A 22,977-nucleotide genomic window follows, 5' to 3' on the forward strand; every position below is an offset into this window, starting at 1 on the left:
TTCTCCTAGTGAATGTGCTTACAGACTGACTTTTTTCTTAAGATATGCTCATTAAAGAGAGGTGTTCACAGATGAATTCTGGCTTTGAGCTCTAGGGCACCCCAACCTTGAATTTCAATGCTATACAATACATAGAGCTCTTGTTCCAGGATTATTAGTTATAAAGCTCGTGCCAGGTTTTGGCCCTTGACAATGTTCTTCTTTGGCACATTATGTTAAACATATTATTAAGACTTGCAACTGTCTTTTGAAAAATATGACTATACTTAACTCTCCATTTATCCCTGTCTAATATAGAAGCTTGATCTTGGCTTTAAATTACCTCTGGACTTGACAGCTATTCTTCCCAGCTGGCTGTTCCAACAGTTCTTGAGGTTGTAGGGATGTGCATAAGTGAGAGAACATGACTCCCAAACTGGATTCTGCCATCCTATTGTGGACCTTTCAGCAAACTACAAGATGATGGTTGTGGTAGCCAGTAAGTTAGGGGTCCCTAATCAATTTCCTGGTTTAATTTTGAAATGTTTCTTCTTGGCCACTATAATTTCTGAATTCACTGCTACAGGTTTCAGCTATAGAATATACATTTCCAATAGTCGTAAAGAATTTATTAAAAATAATATACATTAAAAGCATTTTACCATAAAATATTTTAAGCTTATTCATAATAAACCTGTATAAAATTGCATATTTTTTTGTCATAAGACAAGTCTAATATTTTATAAAAAATAAGTTGAAAATGCTGAGCTTCTTTTGAATATTCTGACTATGAAAAGCAAATGTGATTATTTTGGATTTGGGTCATTGATTATAAACACAGAAGTCTGAATTCTCAGAGGGGGAAAAATAGATGTAAGAAATTTCCCTTTAAACTCTCTTGGATTTCTGAAGAAGAAAAAGGGAAGGAAAAGGCCAAAGAAACTCTCTTGGATTTCTGAAGAAGAAAAAGGGAAGGAAAAGGCCAAAGAAACTTAATAAAATATTGGAATTGGACTGGGGCAGTGTTAATTCATTTTAAAATGAATGAATACAGCTAGTTCCACCAGCCAGTGTTCCTTTAGAAAAAACCATTGGTAGCCTATCACCTTAGACTCTGAATGGAGGTAGAGGGTACTTTCGTAGTGAAATGGACCTGATATAATTGGAATGAATCCAACAAGGTTTTCCACTGGACACAATATGATGTCTTATGAAGTAAAGATAGTACAGAAAGACATGGTCTAAGTGGACCTAAAAGCTGTGGTCATTCATGTACAATACTGCCGTTTTTAAAGGAAAAGTGTCTTGGCTCTGGGGAAGGGGAAAAAAGCCATATTTGGAAACTTGCCTGTAAAATATTTAACACAATGATAAAAGAGGCTATGATTGACTCTGTATTGTTTCCTGAAAGTTATGCTAAAGTACAGTAGTAATTATAATGGTAACTTTATTTAATCCCTCAGCTACATTAATGAGATAAGTGGTAGGGTCCCTATTTTCCAAATGAGGAAACTGAAACCTGGGAATGGTGAGATTTGCCCTAGGTCATATAGTAGACCTGAGATTTGAACCCAAGTCAGCCTCATTTTTTAATTTTATTTTTTATTGAAGTGTACTTGTTAGCTTCAGGTGTACAGCATAGTAGTTCAGTTACACACACATATATATACATACATATATATGTATTTCAGATTCTTTCCCATTATGTGTTATTACAAGAAATTGAATATAGTTCCCTGTGCTATACAGTAGATCCTTGTTATATATTTTATATATAGTAATGTGTATCTGTTAAACTCCTAATTTATCCCTCCCCTTCCCTTTCCCCTTTGGTAACCATAGTTTGTTTTCTATGTCTGTGAGTCTATTTTTGGCTTGTAAATATTTGTATCATTTTTTAAGTTTCCACATATAAGTGTTATCGCCTATTTGTCTTTGACTTACCTCACTTAGTATGATAATCTCTAGGTCTATCCATGTTGCTGCAAATGGCATTATTTCATTCTTTTTTATGGCTGAATGGTAGTCCATTGTATATATATACCACATCTTCTTTATCCAGTCACCTGTTGGTGGACATTTAGGTTGTTTCCATGCCTTGGCTGTTGTAAATAGTCAAGTCACCCTCATTTCACACTGAGCACTGAAGTTCTCCAGCTGCACCAGCCACCCAACCTTTTGTACCTCGGGCACTCCTTGATGTGAAGTTACTTGGCAAGGCTTACTTGTTAGCAGCTATTGCTTCTGCAAGTCTAGTACCATTGGCCTTTGCATTTGGGTTGTGTACTTTGTATACCTGTTCAAAGATGATAGGAACAATTTATAAACACTGCTTTTGCCTCATCTGTGGAAGGAGGTAGTTTTAATTCATTCTTTCTCTGTAGTTTGTTATATGTCCCCAAAGAAGCAGGCTTAACTCCATAAAAATAATTTTTCCTTATTTTTCTTCATGATCACTGCTAAAAAATGAGATCAGTATATACGTCAAAACTTCTTGACTTTTTCTGCTCCCTTTGAAAATTTAACAAGTTATGGAAGCTCAATGTAACTAATGCAAAAATAGAGCAAATTGTTAAATTTTTAAATTACTTGCTAGAAGGATTAAGGTGAAATTTTAACTGTATGAGGCTAAAGGAGCACTTCAGATATAAAATATCGGCTGAAATAAGAAACATAATTGAATTAGCATGAGGATATTAAGGATAAAATGAATGTTCTTATTGACTAAGGGTCAGTAGTGGGACTATTATAGTCAAAATCTCAAAGCATTTAAGACTTTCATGTGACTATGATATAGCCTCTGGCAACATCTGAGGAATTTCTAGACAAAACAAAATCATTTACAGGGCATCTTATTATGGAAGAAATTTTGCATGATGGACTATCAACCCAGATTATTATTTTTTCTTAACACAAGTGATCCACCGGTATTTATGATGTCTGTCGAATTTTAAAAAAACATAATTGGTGCTATTTTAAATGAGCTAAAAAATTGTAAAGTCAATATATATGAGTACAAATGGGAATGTACACACAGCTCTTTGAACCTTCAGCTAAAATCAAAATTAGCAGGACATTGTCACATTAATGAGAAAAGCCTCAGCATGTTATATATTAGAAGAATTAAGCCGGAATTTATAATACTGTCAGTAAGTTCTAGAGTTAATTTTTTTTCCTTTTCCCTTTTTTATTGGTGTATAGTCAGTTTACACTGTTGTGTCAATTTCTGGTGTAAAGCTTAATGTTTCGGTCAGACATGTGTATATTCCTTTCCATATTCTTTTCATTACAGGTTACTATATTAAATATAGTTGTCTGTGCTATACAGTATAAACTTGTTATTTATCTCTTTTATATATTGTAGTTAGTATCTACAAATCTCCAACTCCCATTTTATCTGTTTCCACTGCCTTTTCTCCCTGGTAACCATGAGTTTATTTTCTGTCTATGAGTCTGTTTCTGTTTTGTAAACAAGTTCATTTGTGTCTTTTTTTTTTTTTTTTTTAATTCCACGTATAAGTGATATCATATGGCATTCTTTCTCTTTCTGGCTTACAGTTTTCCCTGGATTGGGCTTTTCATTCAGTCCCTATTACTTTCAAAAGGTCACATATGGGTATGAGAATTAAGAGGTTTTTCTACACATTGTTAATTTTAATTTGCCAGTTGGAGGGTTGGGAATGTCTCCGATATCACTGGTCGTTGGATGAATTGAGAAGATGCAGACAGGTGTGGAGAAGGTAGATACTCAAAATAGGTTAGGTACTGGGTGTGTAGGCACATTGGAGAATTAAATTCTTCAGACTTATTGAAGTATGGTCAGTTTACACTGTGTCAATTTCCGGTGTGCAGCATAATGTTTCAGTCATATATATACATACATACTCTTTTTTATATTTTTCAGTATAGGTTACTACTACAAGATATTGAATATAGTTCCCTGTGCTATAGAGTAGAAACTTGTTTGTCTATTTTGTATGTAGTAGTCAGACTTATTTCACAGTATGTTTCACCTGTTGCTTCTGTTTTAATTTCAAACTGCCTGTGGTACTTCACTGTCCAGAACAGTAGTGACTAGCTCCATGCGGCAATTTAAATTTAAACTTGAATTAATAAAATGAAACCAAAATTAAAAATACAGTTTCTCAGTTGTTCTACCCATATTTCAAGGACTCTGTAGCCACATGTAGCTAGTCGTTACTATAATGAATAATGCAGATCATAGAACATTTCCATCATCCAAGATAGATAGCTCTACTGGACATCACTGACTGACTGTATTCTCATACTTCATATACTTTCTGTATATGAAGACTCTGTACTTCAAGTCTTGATTTTTTAGTCCCAGAATTTTCTGCCTGCATGATTGTCCTTTCTTTTTAAAAGAAAGAATAGCTGAGTTTTAAGTGATTTTCATCTTTTTAGTTGTTTGCTGTAGGTGCTCCTTCTTAATAATTACAGTAATACTCTCCTCTTCTGAATATATATTAAAACATTTTTCAGTAGGACTATGATGAAGTGTACTTTCACCACTCCTCTTTGGCGGTTGTGGTTCAGTGCCTTGATTTTAATTCATAGAAATACCACTGCTGCACAGTAAATTATATTGAAATAAGTGTGGCGTATCATGACATAAATATCCCCTGAAAATGAGGAAAAACAAGTTTGACACTCAGGTGGCTAATAAATCACTCAGATATTAGGAAATGGATTGTACTGTTGTTGACAGGAAATAGGGGATAGAAGATGATTTCAGTAGCACATATGTAGGGAAAACAAAACAGAAAAAATAGAGATTATTTTTAGCTCATTTGCCCTGTTTTGCTGTTTATAGGGGTGAAAATGTAGACCATTAGCAGGTGACCATTGTTTAAGAGTTACCTTTTCCTGTCACTCCCTGACTAGTGTGTCTTGTTGTTCTGCAACTGTTGGTGTTGGCAGTATTTACCTCTGCTCTTCTGTGAATTCTCTCATTTGCATTGCATCCATTTATTGAATTCGTGCATTCTCCACTGTGTCATTTCCCTTTCATACTTCAGTTTTGTTTTGCTTTTCCCATCAATGCAGGATTGTAATTCTTAACTCTCAAATGCTTTGGATATTCAATAGAGAAGAATCACTAAAAAGCATTCTCTCTCTTAATATTTTTTTTTTGGTAACAAAATTTCTCCCTTCCTGCTGTGGAACAGCAAAGAAAACAGGGTATTCTTGGAAGTGAAAGGTATAGAGTGAACTGAAAAGTGTCATGGGTAGGGGATGGTGTCAAAAATCTGTCAGGACTGGCTGCATTTGAAAGTAAACAATGGAATTAAGAAAAGCTGTTGATGATGGCCAACTATAAGTAGAAATTCCGAAAGCTGGCTGCTACCAACCAATCAATTCAAAAGCAATCTGTGTTTGTCTCTTCTTTGGCTAGAAAATGGCAGAGCATCAGAACAGCAGACTCCCAAGAGGAGGAGTAATTTCTCCACAATTTGCTGTATTTGGGATGCCCTCATAATTTAATCATACCGATACCAAAAACTGTACAATGGAATGCATTGTGAGACAGTGATTGACACCTAGAGTCACTTATTATTTTGTCAAGAATTTGACATGCCAGTCAATTGCATGAGCAATGTATGCTTGCTTGAAATTGATCATGAAACACCTCATGTTAAGCTTCTTGATACTTTTAGCTAATGTACATCATTTCTGGGCCATGCTTCTGTTTTGTAACTATGGAGAGAATGACAAAGGGTGTGAGCTAATGAAATCATTTACAGTAGAATAATACTTTTTATAATATACTCCTGAGTGGGTTGTCTCACTGGCCTCGTTATTTCCTCCATGATTATCAAAGTAAAATGAGCTTACTATGAAGAAGTTTTAAATTACAAGGAAATATAAAGGCAAAAATAGGTAATCCTACCAATCACAACAATACTGTTTATAATTTGGAGCTATTTTCTTCCAATCTTTTCAAATTACCATAATATACTTTGAAAGATTGTCTTTTTTTAAAAAATTGAAGTACAGTCAGTTACAATGTGTCAATTTCTGGTATACAGCACAATGTCCCAGTCATGCATATACATACATGTATTTGTTTTCATATTTTTCATTAAAGGTTATTACAAGATTTTGAATACAGTTCCCTGTGTTATACAGAGGAAACTTTTAAATCTATTTTTTATATGTAGTGGCTAACATTTGTAAATCTCAAACTCCCAAGTTAACCCTTTCCTACCTCCTTTTCCCAGTAACCATAAAGATTGTATACTATGTCTGCAAGTCTGTTTTGTAGATGAGATCATAGTGTCTTTCTTTTTTTTTTTGGTTCACATTTGAGTAATATCACATGGTATTTTTCTTTTTCTGTCTTACTTCACTTAGAATGACGATTTCTAGGTCCATTCATGTTGCTGCAAATGCATTATTTTATTCTTTTTTTATGGCTGAGTAATATTCCATTGTATAAATATACTATAACTTCTTTATCCAGTCATCTGTCGATGGACATTTAGGTTGCTTTCATGTTTTGGCTATTGCAAATGTGCTGCTATGATAATTGGGGTGCATGTATCTTCTTGAACTGGAGTTCCCTCCAGATATATGCCCAGGAGTAGGACTGCTGGATCATATGGTAAGTCTAGTTTTAGTTTTTTGAAGAATCTCCATACTACTTTCAATAATGGCTGCACCAAACTACATTCCCACCTATTGTTTGTGGACTTTTGAATGGTGACCATTCTGACTGGCGTGAAGTGATGTATCATTGTAGTTCTGATTTGCATTTCTCTGATAATTAGTGATATTGAGCATTTTTTCATGTGTCTATTGGCCATTTGTATGTCTTCTTTGGGGAATTGCTTGTTTAGGTCTTCTGCCCATTTTTGGATTGAGTTGTTTGTTTTTTCCTTAAGTTGTATGAGCTGTTTATATATTCTAGAAATTAAGCCTTTGTCAGTTGCATCATTTGCAAATATTTTCTCCCATTCCATAAGTTGTCGCTTTGTTTTGCTTATGGTTTCCTTTGCTGTGCAAAAGCTTATAAGTTTAATTAGGTCCCATTTGTTTATTTTTGTTTTTATTTCTATTGCCTGGATAGACTGCCCTAGGAGAACATTGCTAAGATTTATGTCAGAGAATGTTTTGCCTGTGTTTTCTTCTATATTTTTAAGTTTACTTTGAAAGATTGTCTTTAAAAAATAAGTTTATCATATCTCATCATTAAATGTTATTAAAAACATGGTTTGAATAGTGTATAATATGTGAATATGTAGTAGTTTAATCCATGATGATTAGATATTTAGATGGCTTCCTATGTGTTTATTATAATGAACCAGTGATGTATTCCTGTGACTGCTATACAAGGTGGAATCATGATGTTGATATGTACAACAAAGATATTTGATATACAGTTGACCCTTGATCAATATGAGGGTTAGGGGTGTGACCCCTGACCAGTGGAAAATCTGTGTATAACTTTTGACTCCCTCAAAACTTTCTACTAATATCTTACAGTTGACTAGAAGCTTTACCAGTGACATTAACAGTCAATTAATAGATATTTTGTGCATTATATTTATATATACAAATATTTTATGCATTTATGACATACATGGCACCTATTTTTTTCAATGTTTTCAGGCAATGCGGTTTATCCACAAGTTTCTTCAAATTGTTGCAGACCTCCCCAATTTTCCAATATATTTATTGAAAAAAAATCCACTTTTAAGTGAACCCAAGCAGTTCAAACCCATATTGTTCAAGGGTCAACTGTATTTTGACAGATTGATTTCCAGTAAGTGTGTCATCGTTTTCATCAGCAGTGTATGAAGATGATAGTTTCATTGTATCTTTGTTAACACTAGTAGGTTTTCTAAAAGCATTTAATTTGTTAGCGAAAATTAGTATTCCATTAAAACTGCGTATCTTTCATTACTGAATAAACATTTTAAATATTTTTATCCTTTCTTCTGTCATTTAATGGGGTCTACCTACTTTCCTGTTAGAACTTTAGTGATTTTAATTAATTGCTATGAACTATTAAGTCTATAACCATTTATAGCTTTAATGCTTCCTACAGTTTTACTTTTGTTCTGTAATTGTTTTTATTTTAGGATATGAGAATTTTTTTCTGTGTTTAAATTAATAAATTCTTTTGGGATTTCTTTTTTACTTTTAAAGTTGAGTAATTTTTCCCTTATAGAAGACAAAATAAATACTAACATTTTTAAACATGTTGTAATATTTTTTCACCCTTATCTCTTCTATAGTGCTGAAGTTATACTGATGTCTAATGAGATGTGGCTCTGACTGTCACTCTTCATATAATGTGTGGGATGTAGTGGGTGCTAAAGAGAAAACTGAACATTCTGAATGATTATATGGCATAGGATCTGGCTTTTTTTTTTTTTTTGTCTGCCATATGTCAGTGTTTGTATTTGAATGATACTGCTTTAATTACTGTAGTTTTATAATGTATTAGTAGATGGTAGGGGAAAAAAACCTGTTTATTCCTCTTTTCTAAATTTTCTTTAAGTAGCTCAGAATTTCATTTTTCCAGGTAAACTTTGCTATCATTTGTCAACTTAATGAATAGCCATGTGGCCTTTTTATGAGAGATTGGGAAGGATTGGTATTTCTAAAATATCCCATCCTTCCATTGAGGATCATGATACAGATCCACATTCAGGCATTCTTTTATGTTGCTGAGAAAAATGTGGCAGTTCTCTTAAGATTTAATGGAAGTGCTTCTTAAATCTTATTTGCTCCTTTAAGACTATATGATAATTATGCTTTTTGGCACTTAGTTTGTCAGGTTAAATTATCTTTCTGTTTCCTATTTTGCTAACTAGTTCTTTTGTTAAAACCTATTGTTTTTTATTGAGGTGAAATTCACACAACATAAAATTAACTAATTTAAAGTGAACAATTCAGTGGCATTTAGTATGTTGACAGCATTCTGCAACTAGCCTCTATCCAGTTGCAAATGTGTTCATCCCCTGAAAAGCATCGTTCTTACGAATACTTGACTTCCCACTGCTCTTGCCCCAGCCCCTGGCACCCACCAGTCTGTGTTATGTCTCTATAGATTTAACTATTCTGGATTTTTCATATCAACAGAATCATACTACTTATCACCTTTTGTGTCTGACTTCTTTCACTGAGCATATTTTTGAAGTTCATCCACATTGTAGAATATATCAGTACTTCATTCCTTTTAATGGATATATAATATTCCACTGCCTGTATATAACACAATTCTGTTACCCATTTATCCATTGATGGATGTTTGGGTTGTTTCCACCTCTTAACTCTTGTAAACAGTGCTGCTATAATCAGGTGGGTACATGTATTGTTTTGAGTACTTGTTTTCAGTTTTTCTATGTATATATAATATACCTACAAGCGGAATTGCTAGGTCATATGGTCATTCTATGTTTAAGTTTTTGAGGAACTGTCAAAATCTTTTCCACAGTGGTTGAACTATTTTACATTCTCACTGGTAACATACGAGGGTTCCAGTTTCTCTATATACTTGCCAATACTTTTTCTTTCTTGTTTTGTGTTTTTAAGTTATATTCATCCTATTAGGTGTAAAGTGGTATCTCCTTGTGGTTTTGATTTCTATTTCCCTAATGAACTATGTTGAACATATTTAATGTGCTTCTTGGGCAAAAGCTATTGTTTTGAATTCAGTTTTTTTGCTACTAAATTATCTTTACAGTTTTTAATTTGGATACATTTTGTAACATTTTTATCATTTACTGAGGCATTTATGTTTAACATTCAACCTCTAAGTCCTTTATGCCACAGCATCTCTATTAATTTTGATTCATTTCCCAGTTAACTGGAGTATATCTTCAAGTAATTTTTAAAGGGATTTATGTGTTAGACTTTCTGAGCCCTTGAATATCTTGATTTTTTTATTATCATATGACTTGACTTGTTGAAAAAATCTTGGCTTACAAACTTCCCCTCTTAATTAAGTTATTGTAAGTGTTGCTCATTTGTCTCTCTCATGGTATTTAAATTGCAGGGGAGATATTGATGACAACCAGAATTTTGTTTCTTTGAAGATAAGCTGGTGTTTTCAGAGATTTGCAGGTTTCGTTCTTTCCCCTTGGGCCCTGTATTAAAAACCTTTATCCAGGGTGTATGAGTGTGTGTGAGAATTTTTCTGCAGTTTCCTGTGGATTGTGATGTACTCTCCTGATTTGCATCCTCCTGCCCTTTTTATATTAAGGTTTTGTCTTAAAATCTCTGAAGTTTTTCTTCAGTTTTGTCCTTGAGTTTGCTCCTAATCCTATTGTTCTTTTTTCCCTTCCATTGTAATACGTGTAATCCAAAAGGTAGATCTGTTTTCTGTTCTTCGTAATGATCCTGTCATTATGTTCAATTCTTTGTTCTTCTAAGTTCTGGATGAGTAGCACAACATTGCTCTCATATTAGTGCTTTGATTCTCTGTGGTGCTTGTTACACACTTGGTCATATGCAGTGCAGTTTTATTTTTTCCCCTACTCTATTTTCTTTCTTGCCATGTTCATCTCTTTCTACTCTCTCAGCAATTTGTGTTAATTGTCTTCTTAATGTTACTTTAGAGGCTGCATGGCCAGGAAATGGGAGGACCAGAGTGTAACCCCAGGTCCATGTGACTGGAAACCCATGCTCTTTTAGTTTTTAAACTGTTATCAAGGAAAAATGACATATATAAAAATATACTAGAGGTTATTACACTAAGTGAAGTCAGAAATATAAATATCACTTATTGATAACACTTATATGTGGAATCTAAAAAGAATGATACAAATGAACTTATTTACAAACCAGAAATCGACTCACAGATATAGAAAACAAATTTATGGTTACCAAAGTGGAAAGTGGGGGAGAGGGATAAATTTGGAGTTTGATATTAACATATACACACTACAATATGTAAAATAGATAAGTAACAAGGACCTACTGTACAGCACAGGGAATTGTACTCAGTATCTTGTAATACCCTATAATGGAAGAAAAACTGAAAAAGAATATGTGTATATACACACACATAACTGAATCACTTTGCTGTATGTCTGAAACTAACACAACACTAAATCAGCCATACTTCAATAAAAAAAAAATTAAGAAAGATTAAAAAAAGAGAATAGAAATTTGAACCAGTTCTGGGGGGGGGGGAGGCAATCAATCCTAAAGTCTTAGATAGTAAAGAATAATAAAAATTAAAAAATAAAAATAAAATAATAGAATGTTCTTACTTGAAAATCTATACCTGGTTACCAAAGGCTTTATCCTATAAATGACTCACAAGAAAAGAGTCAGAGATGCTTTCCAATGTCATATAGCAGATGCTGTGTACCGATTAGAGCATTGTCTTGTACATAAATGTAGGCTATGTCTCTCTAGAAAACAGATGAACTAATAAAGGAAGATGGGAAATGTCAGTCTTTACCTGCATCTTTTCTGTGTTTGTGATGAATACATTTGCTTATGTTTGAGTTATGGGCATTTCAGCATGTTCCACAGACACCATCACATTTTGGTAGTTTGTAAAGTAGGGAAAGCATAAGCTTCAGAGTGTTTTACAGATGGGAGTTTGCAAAGCTGTTGCATCACTCTTGAATTATGTGAGCCTGACCACTGTACCTAACCCCTGAGCCTGAGTGTCACATTCTGTACAAATCCCATCTCTAGGGGGTTTGAGGATTGAATGAGATGAGGATACATTTATGAACTGGGATGGCATTTGGCATATGGTAGCACTCAGTATTTCTCAGCATTCATCTACTGAATGCTGTGGATCAGGCACCATGCGAGGTCCTGGAGACTCAGCTATTAATAAGGCATATCCCGACCCTCAAGGAATGCAAAATTTAGGAGGAAATGCAGAGAAGGGAGCCAGCAGTACTAAGATCCTATAATAAGACTGAACTACAGGGAGACTCTACTTGTTTTATCTACCATTTTGCTCCAGTACCTAGCATTGTTCCTGACCCCTGAATGCCCCTTAACCGTGGTTGAATGAATGGTTTCTTCTGTAACTACTAGGCTGCATGAGTGAGTAAGGGCCAGGTTAGAGGTTTACCAGGGCGCAGGTAGGAGGAGCACAGAAGAGGGCCATTATTCAATCAGGGAAGATTTTTAAGTAGAAGCTATGCTTAAACTGAAGTTTTTGCCTCCCTGTTCCCTTTGTAAATTGGATTAAATTTTTGCTTTACCAAGGGACTTGATATTTCAAGGAACCTTGCTACAATATCTTTTTGGTAAAATGAAATCTTTTGTAATGCAAATAATCACTCTCTAATTTATATGTGGAGCAAGTTAAGATTTTTATAAGTCAGGGTTTTTTTTTTCTCTTTTCTGTTTTTTTTTCAAAAGATCAGCACAATGGTCTATCTTTGCAATAAGTAAAAACATCCTTACAGTAATTGAATGAGAAATCGATTGAATTTAATCTTCATTCTTCCACATTCTATAGAGAATAAAGAAGCATTTTTTAAATGTATAAATGCCCTTACTGAAGTGAGTAAAGAAGGCATATTCATGTAGATTTCATTGGAGGTTAAGATTTTGCTGAGTCATTTTAAAGTCAGTTGATCTTCACAAGTCACTTCTCCAGGACTCACTTTCCTCATAGGCAAAATGTGGAATTTGGACTAAAGTATTTCTAAGTTCTAGTACAGCTTTAAAATTCTGAGTAAAAAGGAAAAAAAAAAAAGATGACGAATTTATAATTAGGGTAGTAAATTACAAATAATATGCTGAGGTAAAAATGAAAATGACTCTTAAAGTTTGTTTTGAATTATAGATTATTATGCTTCTGTTAGACTTTTAGAAGGTGCCAGGCAGTCATTTAAAAGAAGAGATAGAGGATACGTTGCTTTGTACAAATACTGTGGTTGATTTATCCTTTCATAAGGACACCTGTCCTATTGGATTAAGGGCCCACCCTACTCCAGTATGACCTTACTTTAACTTAATAATACCTGCAAGGACTCTACTTCCAAATAAGACACATTCTGAAGTACTGGGGGTTAGGACTACTGCGTATGAATTTGGCGGGGTACAATTCAACCCATAATGCCTTCTGTGTGTACTGTTTATTGTCCTTTCTAATAGGTTAACCATGACACAAATACAGCACATGAACTGAGAGAACCCCCTCCTCTACCTATGAAAAGCATCACTAATTGACCATGGCAAATTTCCCCCCGATTATAGAAGTAGAGTGAAAACAGTTAATAAAAGTGGGCCATAAAAGAAAACCTATTTGCTAGCTAGCTAGATAGATTTACATAGCCAATAAGAAGAAAAGCAGTTAAGAAAATTTTCAGTTCAATAATCTAATATTGAATTGCTTTAATGAATCTGAAAGCTTGTGTGTATACATACAGGCACTAAATAAATTCTAATTCAAATTTGGATCATAATATAAGAATATATTTAGTTACAGTAAATAGCAGGAGGCAAAGTTCTCAAAAAAAAATGTGAAAAAACAATGAAAAGTCTACTTTTTTATTAATCTCCTGCCCCTGCCAATTTTATTCTCTGAAGGGTATTTACAATAATATAAGTAACCCCAGGGTATACTATATCCTGAGTATTTAAATTTTATTTCAACATTACTTTTATAAAAAAAAAAATTTTATGTACTGATTTGGGGAGATTTTGTCTATTGTTTCATCTTCGTTTAGAAATACATTAAAATGGTTCAACCTAAGGAATAATGAGTGTGTGAGAATATTATGCCACTTTGTCATTCATTTATTCATGCATTCATTCACTTATTTATTGTAAGCTAGCAACACGGACACAATTTTCATGTATGAGTACTACCTTAGAATCACATGTGTGACTAGGCACATGTGCCTACTGGTCACTTGATATGTGACTAGTCAGAACTGTGCTATGCTGTAAATACGAACTATATACTAGATTTCAAAAATTACACAAAGAAGATAAACTATTTCCCAATATCTTTTGTATTGATTCCATCTTGAAATAGTATTTCGTATAGATTAAAATAACTACAATATGTTTAAAAAACTAAACTCAGCCATTTCTTCAAAATTTTTAATGTGGCTACTGGAAAATTTAAAATGACATGACTTGCATCATATTTCTGTTGGACAGGGCTACCATAGAGTTAAATAAACAAGTCATTTATTGAGTACTGATGTGCTAGTTTGGACACAGTGCATAAATACCCTGATGCATGGTTTGTGGGGAGCTCTTATCTGTGAGATATCTATGACATATATGAAACAACAAATTTTTTCTTTCTTTACCTTTATCCAGCAACATAAGAATATATGATGACATAGAAAGGAACAGTCTGTACTTTAAGTGACTTTAGAAAACTTGATACACTTCGTGCCTTTTCTTCTTATTCTGGAGTATTAGAATGTGTTTGTACTTTTTGTAAATGATACAAACCAAGATACATACATAGCTTTAAAGTTTCTTTTTCTAGAAAACTAGTTTTTCTTCAATAATATTGAAAAACTTGTGTCATTAAAAGATAGGCTAATTATACCTTCTCGTGGTTACCTTCTCAAATGTCTACAGCTGTAAACAGTGTACTTCGTTAGCCATTCAGATGCCCTTGACTTGTTTCTCCTTGTAGGTTTTATCATAATTTGCCTTAATGTGTCGTTGCTTTTCCCTTTTAAATTATATGTTCAGCCTGCAACTGGTATATTTACTTACATTCTGTCTAGTTGGTCTAGTTGTGTCTAACACACAGAGGCTACTCTGAAAAATATTTATTAAATTAAAAGAACACCTGCTGGGTTTCAAGAGATTAACTGTACTTCCTTCACCCTCATCCTTCATCAAAATTATTTTGACTCTAGGGTATCACATGTCAGAATTAGCCTAAAGACTAGAGCACACCATTGAGGGTACATGTATCCACCATAAATTGATAGATTCAGCTACATTATTTTTGTTTTCTAATTTAAAAATTATTATAAGATAAACTCACCAAACATTGATCATTTAGTTAATAATTCATCTGCTACAAATAGACTCCTGTGCATTTTAGCGTTTCGAGATTGCCTTTGAACAAATGAATTCAATATTTAAAGTTAGAAAATTTTGTTTTCTCTGTCCTAATCCTCACATGCTCTTTGTTGTTGGTCTCTTGCCATTAATCCTCCCCACATTTCTGTATTCAGGAATTGTCCCCACTGGACAATAGCTTAAATGATTTCCCCAAGATTACACTGTGAGTACAGCTAAGCCAGAACTCACTGCCTTGTCTTTGATCTCATGTTCTTTTCTCCAGTTTAACCTAAGAGCAGTCTAAGTGAGAAGTCGAATTTTGGATTATGAAGTCATATTCCCACCTCCCTGCTGGCTCTTTCTTCTCTGAGCCAATTTCATTACTGGCTCTCCTCTCAGAGGCAGAGACAATTTCACTCTTATAGATGACTTCTATATCCTACTGATCAGGGCAAAACTTGAAAAAAAAACCAAAAAACTCAAGTTCTAAAATGATATAGGAAAATTGATAGGAATTTATTTTTGCAGTATGTTCCTTTTTTCTGACATTTTATAATCAGGAACCTGAATCTCTGTTGGGGGTAAAAGGAAGAATGATAACTGTTTCATTCTATTCAGTGTAAAATGCCATTCAGAGGCGTAGCGGGCCTCTTTGTCAAGTTTCCTTGAAGCATATCCTTATAGAAACAACAGTTTCTACATGATGGCAGTGGGCCTGCAACTGCTTTCCCAAGGAGGTTTTCTGAGACCTTGGTTGCTGGTGACATCTTGAGAAAGTAACCCAAGAGAGCTACTGGAGCACAAAAATTCACGTGGTGCAAATCTTATTTTAATATGAGTAAGATACTTACGTGATTAAAATTCAAAACATACAAAAGAACAGATCGTCTCCCCCCAGCCTTGTCCTCCTGCAACTTGGTTCCCCATTTGAGAGTCAACCACTTCTATCAGTTTGAATAAAAGCAGAGGGGGTGGGAAGAATGTGAATTTGCTTGTATATGCATGAAATATGCACACTGTTTTATCTCTGTAACCTCATGGTTTATTTTGAAAATCATTCCATGTTGGTATATAATGAATTTATTACTCTTTTTATGGCTGCATACTATTTCATTTTATGGTTATGACATAGTTGATTTCACAGCATTCTATTACTGACTTAGATTATTTGCTTTTTTGCTGTTAAAATCAATGTCACAAATAATAGTTTTGAATACATAATTTTAGAAGTATGTGGGAGCATACTTTAGGAGGTCAGATTCCTGGAAGTGTAATTGTATGTAAGAATATGCTCATTTGTCACTTTGTTTTGACTGTTTTATAAATTTTTGGGAAAGAAAATGCATATTTGAGATACAATTTTTTTTTTTAATATGAGTGAAGAATAAAGAATAAAGTTAGTCTCCCTCTCAACTGCCAAGAGAGGCAGTTGCTAGGCGTACCCCTCCTGTAACCTTCTGGCGACAGGCATGAGTGTTCTGAGTGTTGGATAGGTATATCAACATATATACCTTTTATCAGGGAAACTTTTGTCTTACTCTTCATTTACTCTTGTAGTACTAGTTGCTACTCAGGGGCAATTTAGCCCCCTATAAAAGACACGAGGACATATGTAGACATTTGTGGTTGTCACAAGTGTGTATATGTGTGTGTAGCTTTGCAATTGACATCTAGGAGGTAGCAGCCAGAGATGCTAGATAAATAGCCTATACTACTGAGGATTGCCTATCTCCTGCCCCCCCCCCCCCATGACTTACCTGATCCCACGTCAGTGGTGCAAAGACTAGGAAGCTGGTCTATAAAGATCAGAAGGCTTTTCCAAGTTGTTGATGTCCGTAGAGATACCAGGCTTCAGAGCCGCCATTCATGTTAGAAGCATCACTCCTTCTTCTCGTCCCTTTCTTCCTCTTCCTCCTCCTCCTCAGTGAACCGTAATTGTTGTGTCTCACCCACTAGAGTGATGGTTCCACTGACGTTCATTATACTTAGCTAGCCTCTTTAGGATGACTGCAAAACCCAGTTCTTTCTAGTATTGTCTCGTATGTTCTCATTTTTTTGGTTCATTTGCTCATTTTGATGGAGTACACCCTCTGGTTGTCGGCTGAGAAAGCGTGTATGAAAGGTACATTTGGGGCAAACTTGAGTTTCTAAAAAATTTTTTTTATTCCATCTTCCATCTGATTGATGTTTTGTGTGGAATTCTGGGGAGAAAATAATTTTACTTTAGAATTTAAGGTTTTTTTCTCCATTGTCATGTAGCTTCTATTTTCATTTTTAAGAAATACTGAGGTACTTTCATCATTGCTTCTATGTAAACTTCTCACTGAATGTTCTGAAATGTCCCACTGATGTATATGACATGGTATGAATCAACTTTTTTTTTTCCAGTGTGTTGGGATTTCAGTGGGCTCTTAATCTGGGAACTAATCCTTCACTTTTGGAAAAATATTTAAAATAACTTCATTGACTTCTTTCCTGTTTTCTTTGTTCCCATCCTAGCACACCTATTTGGATGTTGGAATTAGTGGACTATTTGTTTTCTTAAATATTTACTCTCTTTTTGCTTTGCTACATAGGAGATTGCCTCAGATTTTTACTGTTTATTATTTTCTCATTTACATTATAGTTTTAGCTTTTAAAGCCTTTTTGTTCTCTAAATGTCCTGTTTCTGGATGTAATTTCTGTTCTGATGATTAATTATAAGAATATGCTTTTTTTTTTTTTTTTTAACTTCTCTTTGCTTAGCCTGTTACTTCCAAGTTGCCATTTTCTGTTTGTTTCATCTGGTGTCTGTCTTCCGTGTCATCAGCTGTCCTGTAATCTTTGAGTGTCACTTTGTGGTTAAGTGGGTTGACATTCTGAGTATATTAATTGGGCTTGTTGATTTTTGAACTTCATCATTGAGTAGTCTCAGGTGAACCCTGTAGGGAACCCCAACATCTGTTACCTTTAAGTTTCTCCTCTTGGACCGGTCAGCTTCTTCAAAGAAGGAACTTTCAGCCTCTAATCTTGGAGGGCTGCAGGTGGTCTGGAAGCCCAGTGGGGAAAAGGGTGGAGTTCTCAGTGTGTGTCTGATCACTTAATCTCCCTGTGTTGGATCCTCACCTGCTCCTGGTTATCCCCTAGTTTATCTATCTGCAAAGAATGAAGTCCCAAGACCTCCCACTCTTACCTCACAGAGATAGTCCAGCGGCTGGACTGCCATCTAGTTGCTCCTCAGCAGCTTTCATACTGTCCTCTTTATTTTAGCTCCCTGCATCCATCCCTGCAGCACCAATCTCTCTCTCTCTCTCTCTCAGTTCCACAGGTCACTGGTGTTCCAGGTCTGGAAACCTTTGTGGCTTCTGTGGTACACTGGGCTGTGTCTCAGCTTTCCATCCTATTGACTTCGGGTCCTGTGGCTCAGTGCTGCTCAGTAGTTGCTGCCAATCTATCTTCTTACCACCGAAAAATTTTATGGCTATCTCTTCTCCTAATTTCCCTCTTCTTATGAGTTCATGACTTTTAAAAAGTAACCTTTACCGCAGTTTTAGCATGGTATCAGGAGAGCATTTGGTGTAAGTCCAGACTGCCATCTTTTAATGGGAACCTCTTTGTTGCATGAATCTTAGTTAGAAGAGTCCGTTATGGAAGGGTGTTGGTAGAGTTGGCCTTCTCTCCTCTGCTTGTTTGCTGCTGCCGCATCCTAATTTGCATTTCCACTCTGGCTCCTGGAGCCTTGGTGGTAAGCTGCTGGAGCTATTTCTAAAACAGCACCAGGTCTCCAATTCACTGCATTGACAGCTGTGCTGATGGATGTGGCACTATTTCTGGTATAAGATTAGTTGGCCTTTCACGAGTTTGCTGTTGCTTTATGTGCCTGACTATACTTTTCCTTAACTCACCTTTTATCCTAAAGAATGTGTGCATAATCTTTTTGAAAATGTTCACTCTGCCAATAACCTAGATTAATGTCTGTGAGCATTTAATGGTGGGAAGGTATGAGTTGAAGCCCATAGACCAGGTGTCTCCTTCTTTGTGGTTTATAGGCCACCTTTACCTTTACACAGAGACATGTGCTCACTGACTCCTTTTACCACTGAGAGGACACTGTGTTTGTGACACTACCTTCATTTGCTGCTCTTGAAGGCTTTTACAAGTCTAAAGCCATTAATCTTTTCAAGATCCTAAAGGTGTTGGTCCCATAAAGAGATAATAAATGCTGGGGAAAAAAGTACCTAAAATACAATGACATTAGTTATTTCTGTTCCTTTCAGAAAAAGTGAATTTCAGGGCTCTGGAGTTTTACTCTACATCCGAACAAACCAAGGTGACAATTTGTTACATGCAAGATGTAGACAATTTTTTTTTAATGATCAAACTGATTTGGATATTGTCATTTTGAGAGAAATGCGAAGATCTGTCTGTAAAGTGACCTTTTAAGGCCTCTACCCAGGGTTTTCTATCCAGAGTTTTGCATTTTAGGTTAGTATAGTTAGATGGGTTATATATGGTTGATTTGTGTTCCTGATCAAGATTGCTGTGTTCCAATAAAACTATTACTGGACACTGCAATTTGAATTTCACGTAATTTTTACATGCTGTAAAATATTCTTTTTCTTATTTTTTAAAAAACTGTTTAAGAATGTGAAAGTTAATTTTGCTCATGGATATGTGAGCCACGTTTGGCCCGCAGGGAATTGTTTGCTGACCCTAGTTTAAAAGTTTTTTTGCTTCAGAATAAGTGCTGTTACTCTGTTGCCAAATTTCAGCCCTGGCATTATAATCTGCGTGTCTGTTGGTATAAAAACACTGTTTGGAATTGGAGTTAGTCATGCTCAAGTTTTTGACTTGATGAAAGAATTTGTCGAAGCCAGTTCAAACCAATTCTGTGTACCCCTTCTGACAACGTTTTTCTCTCCTTCCCATCTACTTTTCTTCTATTTTACTTTTCTCCTGTGTACTTGAAAATAATTTCAAGGTTTTTGGAATAAGGATTATATATTACACCCTGTGCTAGTTGCTTTAAGAGATAGGAATATAAACCAGAGTCATAGCTCTTTGGTAGGTAAAACACAATCATGGAAGAGATTTTTTTTTTTCTTTCTGCCAAAAATCAACAAGCCAATTTGAAGTATAGGGAGGAGCAAGGGATGTGATCTCCCAGGGTGTGTGTCAGCAGGAGGTGTGTAGAGATTATCCCCCTGACCTAAGGCTGTAGATGATAAATACATGCCTTTTCTTCTGCTTGTATTTATTTCTGTTTTGGGGATGCCAGCAACATCCGAATGGTGAGAAATAGGGCTCAGGTTTAAATTTTTTAATACTACCATATTTTCACTACTGTAAAGAGACTTCTGTCCCTTCAGATACACTCTGGTAATTTATTCATTAATTGAAACTTCTTTAAAAACTTCTTTGGAAAGGTGTATTTCTTTGGCAAAGATAGATCTCTACTTAGTAAAGACTTACTGAATGAACAAAGAGCAAGGGGAAGGCCCAGGTTATGCAAGGTGATGCAGTGTCTGCGCTGAAAATAATAAAACATAGGAACATTAAAAGTGAAGGAAACTAGTCAAAGGCTGTAGAATCAAGGAACAACACAATAATAGATTTCATGGTGGTTACAGTAAGTAATACAGTCTCAAGTGAATTCTCCTTTATTTAGTAGAGGGAATTGGCATTTGTGCAGTATTCTTTAGTTAAATTTCAATTTATTGGATTTTTGCATCACTGCAGATTGATCTATTGAATTTGTCACAGTGGCCTTGTTTCTTACCTTGATATGTTTAATACCTGCTGGATCAGAATGCCAATCAATTTAGGTTAATTTCATTAAGTTTGCTAAAGCTTTTTAAATTAAAGTTGCTTCTGACATTACCAGTAACAAAATGTAGGTAATATACCCTCATATATTATTGTTCTAGAAAAGTGATTGGTAATATATATTCTCTCAAACATTTTCTTACTTGGATTTTTAAATTCCCTTAATTATTTACTAGATGATTAATCATTTAACGTTTTAATTTTTAATTATCTGCATGATCATTGCTTGGTATTCTGTGCCAAACTTTAAACATAGCATAGGTTTAAGTTCTCACTAGATTTCAATTAAAGTCCTTCCATCTTTTCTGGGAAAGAAATGGATTGTGTTTAATGAATTGTATTGTACTTTCCATTGACAAATACAAACCGGGGAGTGGTTCATGGCAAGTAGCCTTTTAATTCTCTTGCACATTTTCATTTTCAGAGAAGTCACATTGCACTTGGCATTTCTATGAAGTATAATCTTGGTTAAGATTTTTTGAGTAATATATTTTGCAGTGAGCTCTGTAATATGCAATTATGGGACCCAGCTTGCATTATTAACTGATTTTATTAACTATCATTAATGCATTATTTATAAATATTGCTTGGAGAACTGTAGTTACATTTACTAAAGATAGAATCAAGAAGAAACCAGTAAACTACTAGTGTCTAGAACTCTTTTAAGAAAAGAAGAACAGATTGCACCATTTTTAAAACCACCAGTAAATTCTGAAAGGGGGAAAAGAACCCAAACCATAAAAACAATCAGTTACTCAACTACTTTCTATTCCTTCATGGCTGTGATATGTAGGCATCACTAGTTTTCTGTGGGGAAATTGAGCAAGCGAAAGTTTGTTCTAGCATATGCTATTCTAGATTTAAAGAGATTTTGGTTATATAGAGTTCAAGCTATCTGTGACACATTTTGCAGGTTACTTACAAATTCCTGCCTGAACATAGGAATCTTCTTTATCAGAGAGCCTAACATCGGATTTTAATCATATCTTAGACCCACAGGGTTTTAGGTTTCCAACAGGCCACCTGTCTCAGACATTTAAAAATTCACAGGACAGATGGGAAGGTGAAAGAACTTGTCCTTGGATAAAGAAACTCTTACATTGCAGGGATGTTCTCAGGCAGGGCTAGCCAGTATATCACACACACACCCTGTGTTTGTCTAGTGTTAAGGTATCGTAATCACACATTTCCCTTTGGAAGTATAAATACAGAATTCATTATTTATCTCCTTCTCTCTTGGCGAGTAAGAGAGAAAAAAAAAATCATAGCTTGTAAAACCTGTTGTTCAGGTGACCCATGAATCAGAGAAGAAGACTATAATTTATATTAACTGTCCTGAATCTACTGTTTGTGGAATGTGTACCTTGTATAAGACTATACACCACCATATTTAAGAAATTGGGATGTGGAGCTGGCTTGCCTGCATTTAAGTATCTTCCCAACCACTTACAAATGACCGAGGCAAGTTACCTGGTGTCCCTGTGCTTCAGTTGCCTCTGCAAGACGGGGGGATAGTATAGTTCTTCACAGAGTTTGTGGGAAGACTACATGAGGATGATACATAAAGTGCCTTGGATAGTGCTTGACACTGAGATGCAGTGTTAAGTAAACATTAGCTATTAACAGTAATACTAATTACATGTTAAAAAATGGAAGAGGGACTTAAAGCTTACACTTGGACATTTTTTGAAAATTAATCCTGTAAAAATTTCACATTCGTCTCTTTGGGAGAGAATCTGTTACTTGACACAGTTGAAGCAGTGTTCAGAATCACTGAGCAGTTGAAGCATCAGTGGATTCTGCTGTGAACTGCGGTCAGTGGTTAGCCTTTACGAATTCCTTACACAAGCATTACCTAGGAACATGTTAGAAAATTGAATTCTCAGGCCCAGCCTGAGAACTACTCCATCAGAAACTCTGGGGTAGGACCAAGAAATCTGTGACTTAACAAGTCCTCGGGATGATGCTGACACACACGGAAGTCTGGGGACCACTGGCTTAGATTAATGTTTGTGGAGGACCCACTGTACTTGTGCTGGGTCACAGAGAACCTGAAGACCATAGACCAGGTCTCTGCTCTAGTGGGCATCCCTGTGGAAGAGGCGGGAGCAGGTAAGAAATATGTAAAGAAACATAGAAAATAAAGAATCTCAGATGATAGAAGTGTGAACAAACAAAACAAGTGAATGGTGTTGGTGA

At 35.1% G+C, this 22,977-nt stretch overlaps 1 protein-coding gene and 1 long non-coding RNA gene across 5 annotated transcripts in view; one reads left to right on the forward strand and one right to left on the reverse strand.

The window, feature by feature from the left end:
- NPAS3 (neuronal PAS domain protein 3) overlaps nt 1-22,977 on the forward strand; it is a 799,363-nt gene that overhangs the window by 170,084 nt on the left and 606,302 nt on the right. The gene's annotated exons all lie outside the window — the stretch shown is intronic.
- Nucleotides 13,287-17,904, reverse strand: LOC116664222. The gene is made up of 3 exons (XR_004320623.1): nt 17,894-17,904; nt 15,855-15,861; nt 13,287-13,556 (listed from the first exon to the last, which is right to left on the reverse strand). It is a non-coding gene; the product is annotated as an uncharacterized LOC116664222 (long non-coding RNA).

This window comes from Camelus ferus, chromosome 6 (genome assembly GCF_009834535.1).
Source record: "Camelus ferus isolate YT-003-E chromosome 6, BCGSAC_Cfer_1.0, whole genome shotgun sequence".
NCBI lineage: Eukaryota > Metazoa > Chordata > Mammalia > Artiodactyla > Camelidae > Camelus > Camelus ferus.